The sequence below is a fragment of the Myotis lucifugus genome, unplaced genomic scaffold (assembly GCF_000147115.1).
Source record: "Myotis lucifugus unplaced genomic scaffold, Myoluc2.0 scaffold_4, whole genome shotgun sequence".
In the NCBI taxonomy this organism is placed as follows: Eukaryota; Metazoa; Chordata; class Mammalia; order Chiroptera; family Vespertilionidae; genus Myotis; species Myotis lucifugus.
In genome coordinates, this window is record NW_005871052.1 from 2377442 (window position 1) to 2389460 (window position 12019).

Genomic DNA, 12019 nt, shown 5'->3' on the forward strand with positions numbered 1-12019 from the left:
CTAAATTTTCTGTAAGGTATAAGATCTGTTTCTATGTTCAAATTTTTTCATTGAGGGTTCCAATTTTTTTAGTACCATGTGTTGAAAAGATTATCATTTTTTATTGAAGAGTATTTGTACCTTTGTTAAAATTCAGTTTATTATATTTGTTTGAATATATTTCTAGGCACTTTATTCTATTTCACTGACAAATGTGAAAGGCACAGGCCAGGCTGAGGGACCCCACTGGTACACTATCAGAGCTGGGGAGGGACGCGGGAGGTTGGCCAGCCTGGGAGGAACCTTGAGAGGGCTCTAAGGTGTGTCCAGCCCATCTTGCTCAGTCCCAATCAGCTGGACCCCAACAGCAAGCTAATCTACTGATTGGAGCATCTGCCCCCTGGTGGTCAATGCATGTCATAGCGATTGGCCAACATGTCGACTTCCCCCTGGTGGTCAGTGCACATCATAGTGAGCTGTTGAGCGGCCTTAGCATATCATTAGCATAATATGCGTTGATTGGTTGAAGGGACAACCAGACAAATGGACACTTAGCATAGTAGGCTCTTATTATATAGGAATTACTACAAATGTCTCCTTTTTCCCCTATTGACCACCCCCCCTGGTTACTCCCACCCCTCAGAACAAACCCCCACCACCACAGTGTCTGTGTCCATTGTTATGCTAATATGCATGTATACAAGTCCTTTGGTTGATCTCTTACCTCCCACTTCCCCTGCCTTCTCTCTGAGATTAGACAGTCTGTTCAGTGCTACCTTGTCTCTGGATCTAATTTTGTTCATCATTTTATGTTGATAATTATATCCCACATATGAGTGAGATCATGTGATATTTACCTTTCTCCCACTGGCTTATTTTGCTTAGCATAATGCTCCCCTGGTCCATCCATGTTGTTGCAAATGTAAAAAGTTCTTTTTTATAGCAGCATAGTATTCCATTGTGTAGATGTACCACGGTTGTTTTTTGTTTTGTTTTATTTTGTTTTTTAAATATATTTTATTGATTTTTTTACAGAGAGGAAGGGAGAGGAATAGAGAGTTAGAAACATCGATGAGAGAGAAACATCGATCAGCTGCTTCCTGCACACCTCCCACTGGGGATGTGCCCGCAACCAAAGTACATGCCCTTGACCGGAATCGAACCCAGGACCCTTCAGTCCACAGGCCGACGCTCTATCCACTGAGCCAAACCAGTCAGAGCTATACCACAGTTTTTTATTCAACTCATCTGCAGATGGGCACTTAGGCTGTTTCCAAATCTTAGCTATTGTAAATTGTGCTGCTATGAACATAGGGTGCATATATTCTTTCTGATTGGTGTTTCCAGTTTATTGGGATATACCATATTACTAGAAGTGGGAATACTGGGTTAAATGGAAGTTACATTTTTAACTTTTGAGGAAACTCCATACTGTTTCCACAGTGGCTTCACCAGTCTGCATTCCCACCAGCAGTTCAGGAGGGTTCCTTTTTCTCCACATCCTCACAAGCACCTGTCCTTTGTTGATTTGTTGGTGATAGCCATTCTGACAGGTGTGAGATGGTACCTCATTGCACTTTTGATTTGCATCTCTCATCTGATAAGTGAGTTTGACCATGTTTTCATATGTCTCTCAGTCTACTTTATGTCCTCTTTCAAAAAGTGTCTATTTAGGTCCTTTGCCCAATTTTCATTCAATTGTTTATCTTCCTTTTGTTAAGTTGTATGAGTTCCCTGTAAATTTTGGAGATTAAACCCTTATCTGAGATAGCATTGGCAAACATGTTCTCCCATTTAGTGGGCTTTCTTGTTGTTTTGTTGATGGTTTCTTTTGCTGTGCAGAAGCTTTTCATTTTGATGTAGTCTCTTTGGTTATTTTCTCCTTAATTTCCACTTCCTAGGAGCTGTATCGATAAAGACATTGCTACAACATATGCCTGATATTTTACTGCCTATGGAGTCTTGTAGGATTTTTATGGTTTCCTGCCTTACATTTAAGTCCTTTTTCAATTTTATGTTTATTTTTGTGTATGGTGTAAGTTGGTGATCTAGTTTCATTTTTTGCATGTATCTGACCAATTTTCCCAGCACCATTTATTGAAGAGACTGTCTTGACTCCATTGTATGCTCTTGCCTCCTTTGCCAAATATTAATTGAGCATAATGACTTGGGTCAATTTTTGGGTTCTCTGTTCTGTTCCATTGGTCTATATGTCTGTTCTTGTGCCAGTCTGGGCAGTTTTGAGAACAAGGACTTTTTAATATAGCTTGATACCTGGTATTGTGATCCCTCCAACTTTGTTCTTTCTCAGGATTACCGTGGCTATTCAATGTCTTTTTTCCCTAAATGAATTTTTGGAGAGTTTGCTCTAGGTCTGTGAAATATGTCTTTGGTATTTTAATAGGGATGACATTGAACCTATAAATTGCTTAGTATTGTATGGACATTTTAATGATTTGATTCTACCAATCCATGAATATGGTATGTTCTTCCATTTGTTTATGTCTTCCTCTATTTGTTTTTTTTTTTCCCAATGTCCTGCAGTTTTCCGAATACAGGTCTTTTACCTCCTTAGTTAAGTTTATTCCTAAGTATCTTAACTTTTTGGTACAATGGTAAATGGGATTGTTTATTTGTTTCTATTTCTGTGAGTTCATTATTGGTGTATAAAAAAGCCATGGATTTCTGAGTGTTAATTTTGTATCCTGCTACATTGCTGAACTCATTTATTAAGTCTAATAGGTTTTTGATAGAGTGTTTGGGGTTTTCTATGTACAATATCATGTCATCTGCAAATAATGACAGTTTTATGTCTTCTTTTCCAATTTGGATGCCTTTTATTTCTTCTACTAGTCTGATTGCTATGGCTAGCACTTCCAGAACTATTTTGAACAGTATTGGTGAAAGCGGTCATCCTTGTCCTGTTCCTACACTTTGGGGAAATGAATTTAGTATTTGCCCATTGAGTATGATGTTGGCTGTAGGTCTGTCATATGAGGCTGTTTTTATGTTGAGGTATGATTCCTCTATTTCCACTTTGCTGAGAGTTTTTATCAAGACAGGGTATTGGGTTTTGTCAAATTCTTCTTTTGCATCAATTTATATGATTATGTGACTTTTTTGTCTCTCAATTTATTTATGTGATGTATCCCGTTTCTTTATTTGTGGATATTGTACCAGCCTTGCATCCCCGGGATGAATCCCACTTGGTCATGGTGTATGATCTTTCTAATGTAATGCTGGATCTGATTTGCTAGAATTTTGTTGAGGATTTTAGTATCTATGTTCATCAAAGATGTTGTTTTATAGTTCTCTTTCTTTGTGGTGTCTTTATCTGGTTTTGGAATTAGGGTAGTCTAGGCTTCATAGAAAGAGCTTGGAAGTGTGTCTTCTTGAATTTTTTGAAATATTCTGAGGAGGATAGGTTTTAGTTCTTGTTTGAGTGCTTGGTAGAACTCCCCTGTGATGCCATCCAAACCAGGGCTTTTGTTTGCTGAAAGATTTTTGATTACTGCTTCCATTTCTTCAGTAGTTATCAGCCTAGTCAGATTTTTTTAATTCTTCCTGATTGAGTTTTGGGATCTTGTATTTTTCTAAGAATATGTCCATTTCTCTGGGTTGTCTGGTTTGTTGGAATAGAGTTGTTTATAGTATTTTTTCATAATCCTTTGTGTTTCTGTGGGGTCAGTTGTTACTTCACCGCTTTCATTTCTGATTTTGTTTATTTGGGTCCTCTCTCTTTGTTTCTTGGTGAGCCTGGTGAGAGGTTCATCAATCTTGTATATCCTTTCAAAGAACCTGTTCTTGGTTTTATTGATCTTTTTTATTGTTTTTTTTTTGGTCTCTATGTCATTTATTTTTGCTCTGATCTTTATTATTTCCTACCTTCTGCTTACTCTGGGTTTTTCTTGTTGCTCTCTTTCTAATGGTCGTGATGTAGGATTAGATAATTTATTATCATTTTTGTTGTTTTTTGAGATAGGCCTGTAGAGCCATGAACTTCCCTCTCAAGATTGCTTTCACTGTGTCCCATAGATTTTGGATTGTTGTGTTTTCATTATATTGGTTACTGGGATGCTTTTTATTTCTTCTTTGATCTCTTTGGTAACCCAATCATTGTTTAATAGCATGCTATTTGGCTTTCAAGTGTTTTTTTTCCATTGCTTTTAGTGTAGTTGATTTCTAATTTTATGCCATTGTGATCTGAGAAGATGCTTGATATGCTTTCTATCTTCTTGAATTTGAAGAGACTTTGCCTATGCCCGAATATGTGGTCTATTGAGAAGAATGTATATTTTGTAGCTCTGGCATGAAATGTTTTGAAGATGTCAATTAATTCCATCTGATCTAGTGAGTCATTTAGGATTGATGTTTTTTCCGAAAAATTTTTTAGAGGATTTATGCAGTGGTGTCAATGGGGTACTAAAGTCCCCTACTATGATCATATTGCTGTCAATCTCTCCAGTGGTGGTATCTTCCAGAAGTTTTTTGTTTGTTTGGTTTTTGGTGTGGTGTGGTGTGTGTGTGTGTGTGTGTGTGTGTGTGTGTGTATTTAGGTGCTCCTGCATTGGGTGCATATATGCTTACCAGAGTTATAGCCTGTTGCTGAATTGCTCCCTTTTGTACTATGAAGTGACCTTTCTTATTTCTTGTTATGGCCTTCATTTTGAGGTCTATTTTGTCAGATATAAGTATTGCTACCCCAGATATTTTTTTCATTTCCATTCGTCTGAAAAATATATTCCATCCCTTCACTGTCAGTCTGTGTGAGTCCTTCTTTTGAAGTGTTCCTCTTGTAGACAGTAGATATATGGGTCATGTTTTCTTATCCATTCAGCTACCCTATGCCTTTATATTAGAGGTTTTAATCCATTTACTTTTGAGGTTATGATTGATAGGTATTTGTTTGTCGCCATTTTTATTCTTTACGCCTGTGTTCCTTCTTCCCTTCCTATTTCTTCTTTTTTACAGCAGTCCATTTAGCATTTCTTGTATTGCAGGCTTGGTGATAATAAACTCCCTTAGTCCTTTCTTGTCTGTGAATCTTCTGATTACACCTTCAATTCCTGGGTAGTATTCTTTGATTCAGTTCCTTGCTTTGCAACACTTTTTATATTTCATTCCCATTCCCTTCTGGCCTGATGTGTTTCTGTTGAGAAATAAGTTGATAGTCTAATGCAGCGGTTCTCAACCTGTGGGTCGCGACCCCTTTGGCGGTCGAACGACCCTTTCACAGGGGTCGTCTAAGACCATCCTGCATATCAGATATTTACATTTACATTACGATTCATAACAGTAGCAACATTACAGTTATGAACTAGCAACGAAAATAATTTTATGGTTGGGTCACAACATGAGGAACTGTATTAAAAGGGCCAGAAGGTTGAGAACCATTGGGACTCTAATGGGAGATCCCTTATAGGTAACTTCTTGTTTCTCTTGGGCAGTCTTTAAAATTCTTACTTTGCCGTTGATATTTGCAAATTTAATTATGATGTGTCATTTTTTTGGGTTTATCTTGTTTTGGACACTGAGCTTCTTGGACTTGTGTGAGTTTTTTCTTCCCAATATCAAAGAAGTTTTCTGTCATTATTTCCTCAAATACCTTTTCTATTCCTTGCTCAGTTACCTCTCCTTCTGGCACTCCTATTATGTGGATGTTGTTTCATTTCATGTTGTCCCAAAGCTCTCTTAGGCTCTCCTGCTTTTTAAGTTTTTTTTGTTGTTGTTTTGTTGTTGTTGTTGTTTTTGTTTTTTGGGTTTTTTCCATTTGCTGCTCTGCTTGCGTGTTTTTTCCTACCTTGTGTCCTAGCTCTCTGATGCGGTCCTCAGCTTCTTCTATTCTACTGTTGATGCTTTCTATTGTGTTCTTTATTGTAGTTATGTCATTCTTCATTTCTTCTTGGTTCTTTTTCATTTCCTCTTGATTTTTTCACAGGTTGTTTAATTTGTATTTCATCCTTTTCAGCATCTTTATGACCATTGATCTGAATTCTTTCTGTGACAAAATGCTTGCTTCCATGTCTTTTACTTCCTTTTCTGGTGATTCCTCCTTTTCTTTCATATGGGGGCTGTTTCTTTGTCTTCCCATTTTTTGCTCATCTCAGGATTTCTGCTTATATGGCTCACTCTCTATCACATTGACAAAAAGGCAAAAAATACAACTCGAAAAGACATGATACAGAGGGAACAAAACACAAATGTATTCATGACATTGATAACTCCAAATAAAGTTGATCACCAGAGAAAAGAGAATTAGGGGACAGAAAAGAGCACAAAAATAATATTGAGAAAAGGAAAAAAGGGTAAGGGAGAAAAGAAAAAGAAGGGGAAAGATATACATATATCAGCAGTAAACTCCATAAAACCAACAAATGACCCAAAAAATGCAAACAACAAACACCCAGAAAAAAGAGGGGGGGAGGAGCTGAATCTGAATAGGCAGAACTTATTTCCAGAAGATAATGTCAAGGAATTGAATGAATGGAGGAATGGCCATGATTCAGTATAAAGGAGGTAGAAAGAGAATGAGTGTATATGAAGAAAAGTAAAAAACAAAACACCCAATACAAATGAAAAATAATTTAAAAATATACGTACCATTCTACTGATCGACCAGTAGCTATGATGCTCACTGACCATCAGGTGGCAGACGCTCAGTGCAGGAGCTCCCCCCTGGTTGTTAGTGCACTCCCATGGCAGGAGCGCTGCTCAGCTGACCAATGGGTGCCAGACGCCGGTCTCATGGCTGGCAAGTGAAGCTGCAGTGTCATGAGCCTCTTCCACGAACATTCCCCCTGTGCGCACCTCCCCCATCTGGAGTGGGACAGGGATTGGGCCAGCTTAGAGACTGCAGCAGAGTGGCAATGAGCCTACCGGGTTGTGGTGGTGGCAGGTGCAGCAGTGTCAGGATGAGCGCGATCAGCGGGATGCCCGGCCCAGGCTTGGGCTCCTCACCGGCTGCCTGCTGCTTCAGCACTACTACAGGACTTTCGGTTTCAGCCAATCCTTGCAGGCCAGGCCTAGGGACCCCACAGATGCACAAATCCGTGCACTGGGCCTCTAGTATATATGTAAAAAATGTTCCCCTTTCTTTAATCTATCTATGTATATATTCATCTATTTTCGGAAAAGGAGAATAGAGAGCAGATAGGCCTGAGTTTGGTGAGTGAAACTAATTAAGCTATTAGTAGAAGAGAACAAGTAAAGAGAGGAGAAGCAAAAGCATAAAATAGAAACAAAAACAAGAAAACAAACAAACAATAAGAAAAATAATTGGTTAGCGATGAAAGAGAAAAGAGAAGGGTGCATGTACTTGGAGCAGGAGAGAGTAAATTAGATATGTGAGTAAGCCAACAGATTACTATAATAGTAATGTATCAGTAAAGGAGATAAAGATCAATTTTTAAAAAGGAGTAAAAAGAAAAGAAAGAGAAAAACTAAAGCAGGAACATGAGAAGAGAAACAGGATGAAAAAGGGAGAAGTAGGGAAGAAAAGGTTGGCAAAAAGGAAAAAAATAAGATAAAGTAAAAATAATGATAAAAAAATAAGAGTAGAATGTAGAACACTAATCCCCCCCAAAAAATAAAATAAAAGGTTAAAAATAATGATAATAAATAAATAAAAGATAAAACACAAAATAAAGAAAAAAAACTTAATTTCTTAAGTAAAAGATAAAAAATAAAGAAGTGAAGTAGTGAAGTGTCGTTCACTTCAGCTGAATTTTAATGATCCAAGGGGGCTGGTTTATTCCCCTCTCTACTGTTCTGTCTGCCACGTCTTAGTTTCCTGTTAGGTAATCAGCACCATGTTGAAGTTCCCAGTGATCCACTGCTCCTCTGTTTCAGACTCCACAGCCTTGGTTTCAGGCAGGTGGGATCAATCTGCCCGCTTTGTTTTTCTATCTGCTTTCAGTGTTATTTACACAAGCATCTATTTCTGACATGGGCTCTAGGTGGTGGTGTTTCTGTATTAGTTTCTGGGACAAAATGGCTCCTCAACCCAGTCCCTGAGGGGTCCCTGGAGGTATTCAGAATCCTTGTTTCCCTGCTGAGCTGAAGGCTGGGTGCTCAATTGGGTGGGGCTGCACTGGTAAGAGGAGCCTGGTCTTCAGGAGGAAAATGGCTGTTCAGAGTTGGAGGGACCGAACCGTCCCAGAGCTGGCTTCCTATTGCCTCTCCCTTTTTGCTCCCCAGCTTCCACAAAACCACCTTCCCCTGCATCTCAGCCTCTATGAATATTTGTAATTGAAAGATCCTATGTACTGGGTTCAGTGAGTAAAAGAAAGGAAACTATAAAGACAGAGCAACCACACTGCTGCACGTTTCTCTCCCCCCAGCACTGTGGGGCCAGTGCAGAACTTCCAGCTGCCTTTCTGGGTGCAGCCTCCCATGGTTGTGGACTTAGATCTAGAGTCCCCAGCTGCCAGCAGCCCTGTGGACCCCCTTCCACAGTCGAGTGTTACTCGTGTCCCCAAGGGATGTGGACTTGGTACAGCTCAGTTTCCTTCTGACCCTTTAGTCCCAGTTGCTCATGTCTCTCTCTCTAACCCAGATCCCCAATCCTTTATCCAGGTGTCCTCTGTCCTTTCAGACCATGGATTTCTCACCAGCTGTGTTTAATTCGCCAATTCCAGGTGGATGTTATTTGATTCAGCTGTTTCTTCTATCTGCTCCATGAGAAGGCGCAGGACATGTCCATCTATTCGGCCGCCATTTTTTCTCCCCCTGGACAAATTTTAGGGGCTTACGACTGGGGAGCCTGGAGTCTCAGTGTTCATGGATTCACAGCCAAGGCAGCTGGTCCCTGGCCAGTTTGGCTGTAGGGTCCCAGGTGGTGTCTGAGGTCTCCCTGGGTGGTGGTGAGGGTGGGCTCCCAGTCACAGCCACTCTCTGCTTCAAGATGGCACGGTCTCTGTGGCAGAGCCGGCCAACCCGGAAGAGATTGCAGTGGTAGTAGAGGCTGCCCGGCTAGTAGGGCCTGATCTGCCAGCCCCCAACAGTCCTGCAGATAATAACTGTCCCTCACTCCCACATACACACATGCCCCACATGTCCACTCACTCCCCTTTCGCTCCCTCACTCACTCACATTCTCTTCCGCACTGCCATCCTGTTGGCCGCCATCTTGGATCAATCAATTCTGATTTGTTTTAAAACAGTGCTTTCTAGCCACTAATTCCAAGAATGCACAATGAGAACTCTGTGTATTTAAGATCCCCATGAAATTATCTGTTAACTAAAATATAAATAACAGTGAACAGTCCTTAATAGAAGATTGAATCTTACTAAACAAAGGCTATTCTATCACAACAAATATACATTTGGAATGAGAATAAAATACTACAGAGTTGTCAACAGCAGAATATGAAGCCTACTCATCTTCTCACCTCAACATTTTGTTGTTATTGTTGTTAATCCTTACCTGTGGATATTTTTTCCATTGGTTTTTAGAGAGAGTGGAAGGGAGGAGGAGAGACAGAGAGAGAGAAACATGGATGTGAGAGAAATACATTGATTGGTTTCCTCTCACGCAAGCCCTGACAAGGGCTGGGGATTGAACCTGCACCTGAAGTGCATGCCCTTGGCCGGAATAGAACCTGGGACACTTCAGTCCACAGGCCAATGCTCTATCCACTGAGCCAAACTGGTTAGAGCATAACCTCAACTTTTTACATCAATTTCTTATTTGGGTCCATTTAGGACAGGTATGATGAAGATTCCTTTACTAATTGACTATGATAAGCCAAGTCTCTATTATTTTTCCTTCAGTCAACTCACAATTAAAGTAGAAACAGGCATGGAATGAATGAATCATTCCCTCTTAAATTTTTTTAGTTGGTCCACTCAAATAAGTTTATCTGTCTCCCACTCTTTCTCCCTACTCCATAGCCTCCTGAAAACACATGATAATATTTTCATGAATAAAGGAAATGTGTCCTATCCTTGAGCCTAGATAAAATATGATCTAGGAAGTGCTTTTGAGATAATCCTAACATCTAAAGATAAAGAGAACTTCTGCAGCCCAGTTAGTGTGACTCAGTGGTTGAGCGTTGACCCATGCACTAAGAGGTCACTGGTTCAACTCCTGGTCAGGGCACGTGCCTGAGTTGGGGGCTGGAATCCTGGGGTGGAGAGGCTAAGAAGGAGGCAGCTGATCCATCAATGGATCTCATCAATGTTTTTCTTCCATCAATGTTTTCATCTTCTCATCCCTTCCTCTCTCTCAAGTCAATAAAAGAAGTTTTTTTTTAAGAGAATTCTGCAAGCTTCAGTGTATGACCAATTATTGCTTCAGGTCTGCATTTGAGTCCTAGCCCTGCCTCTGAATAACAATGACTCTACATAAACCTCTTTCTCTCTTTTGGCCTCAGTCTCTTAATTTGAAAATTAATTGATTGAACTAGATAGTCTCTGAAGTCCCTTGCAGCTCTAAAGATTTATTTGTTATTAAAAAAGCACATGAGTAGTCAGTCACTAAATTATTTCAAATTAGTTGGTAACAATATATTATTTATATTGTGTTAGAAAGCATAGTATATGGTGGATGTAGAGTAATTAAAACATGAACTTTGAAATCATACTCCTGCATCTGAGCTTGATCCATTATTTATTTATTAGCTATCTAAACTTGAAAAAATTAGCGAAAGTCTCAGAGCCCTTGTTGCCTCATCGATTAAATTAAGACAATCAATTAACCTATCTGACAGGAATGTTATGAAAACTAAAGTGATGTTGTGATGTTTGGTGTTTCTCAATGCATGTTAGGTATCATTGCTATGTAATCCAATGTGCTTCCAATATTTCATATTCCAGTTCTGTTATTCACTACAACTTTACTTAAACTCTCTGCTTAACTTTCCTCAAAACTGAAGGTCCTAGTAAAAGTAGTGTCTACTATGGTAGACGTTATTAATGTGTTCCCTAAAATGCTTTTTCTTTTATTTGTGGATATATGGATGATCATGCCTCTGTACCCTGTTTAACTTAAAAATGATGACATGAGTAGTTCTAACCAATGAAATGGGAGCAGAACTGACTTGTTTCACTTCCAATGCATTTACTTCCTTTTTGCAATTGATTTCTAATTTCAAGGCATCATTATCAGAGAATATGCTGGTATAATTTCAATCTTCTTGAATTTTTGATGCTAGTTTTGTGACTCAACATATGGTCTATCCTTGAGAATATTCCATGTGCACTGGAGGAGAATATATAACCTGATGTTCTGAGATGAACGGTTCTGTAATGTCTCTTTCACAGAAATGTGTGTCAAAACAATATATTCATCCTTCTCTCAGGGTCTGCTGGTCAGCCCCGGAACCCATTTATTCCTGGTTGCCCACCTCTAGATGTTTCAATGCATGTGTTTCTTAGGCATGTCTCTGTGTTGAGCAGTCTCACATTGCCATTCCTTTGATGACACTTCTGATGCATTTAATTAGCATGACTTAGCTCTTGCTCTCCCTTCCTTTAACATAGTAAACACTAGAATCTCATACTGAGATGTTGATAGAATAAGATGCTGAAGTCTTATGAATATGGGTCCTTAGGTGAGAACAGCAGGATACCTCCCTATCCTGCTGACTCACACTGGGCATGTAGCATGAGTGAGATATAGACCTTCGTTGTTATAAACAATTGAGATTTGGCAGTTTTTTTTTCCCCAGTGTTACCTACTTGAATCTGATAGATATATCCACCATGGTGGTTCCCTGAAGATTAAAAAAATAAAATGTATATAAGTCACTTAGGACAATATCTAACCATAATGAATAATTTAATTACTTATAGCTGCATAGTATCTTGAAAATCTGCTTATGTTTTGCAATTCTTTACTTTATGAAGCATGCCCCTCCTCCCACTATTGAAGCCAATCAGAGTAACTCAACCAACTTTGAATGGAAGCTAGAAATGCGATGACATTGGTATCATCCAGAAATAATTCTAGTGATGAGTGACCAGAGGTAGGGATGGTATATGAGCTAGTTGTAGTCTTCAGTGTCCGTAATCTCATTAGTGCAACCCATGAAAATTTCAAG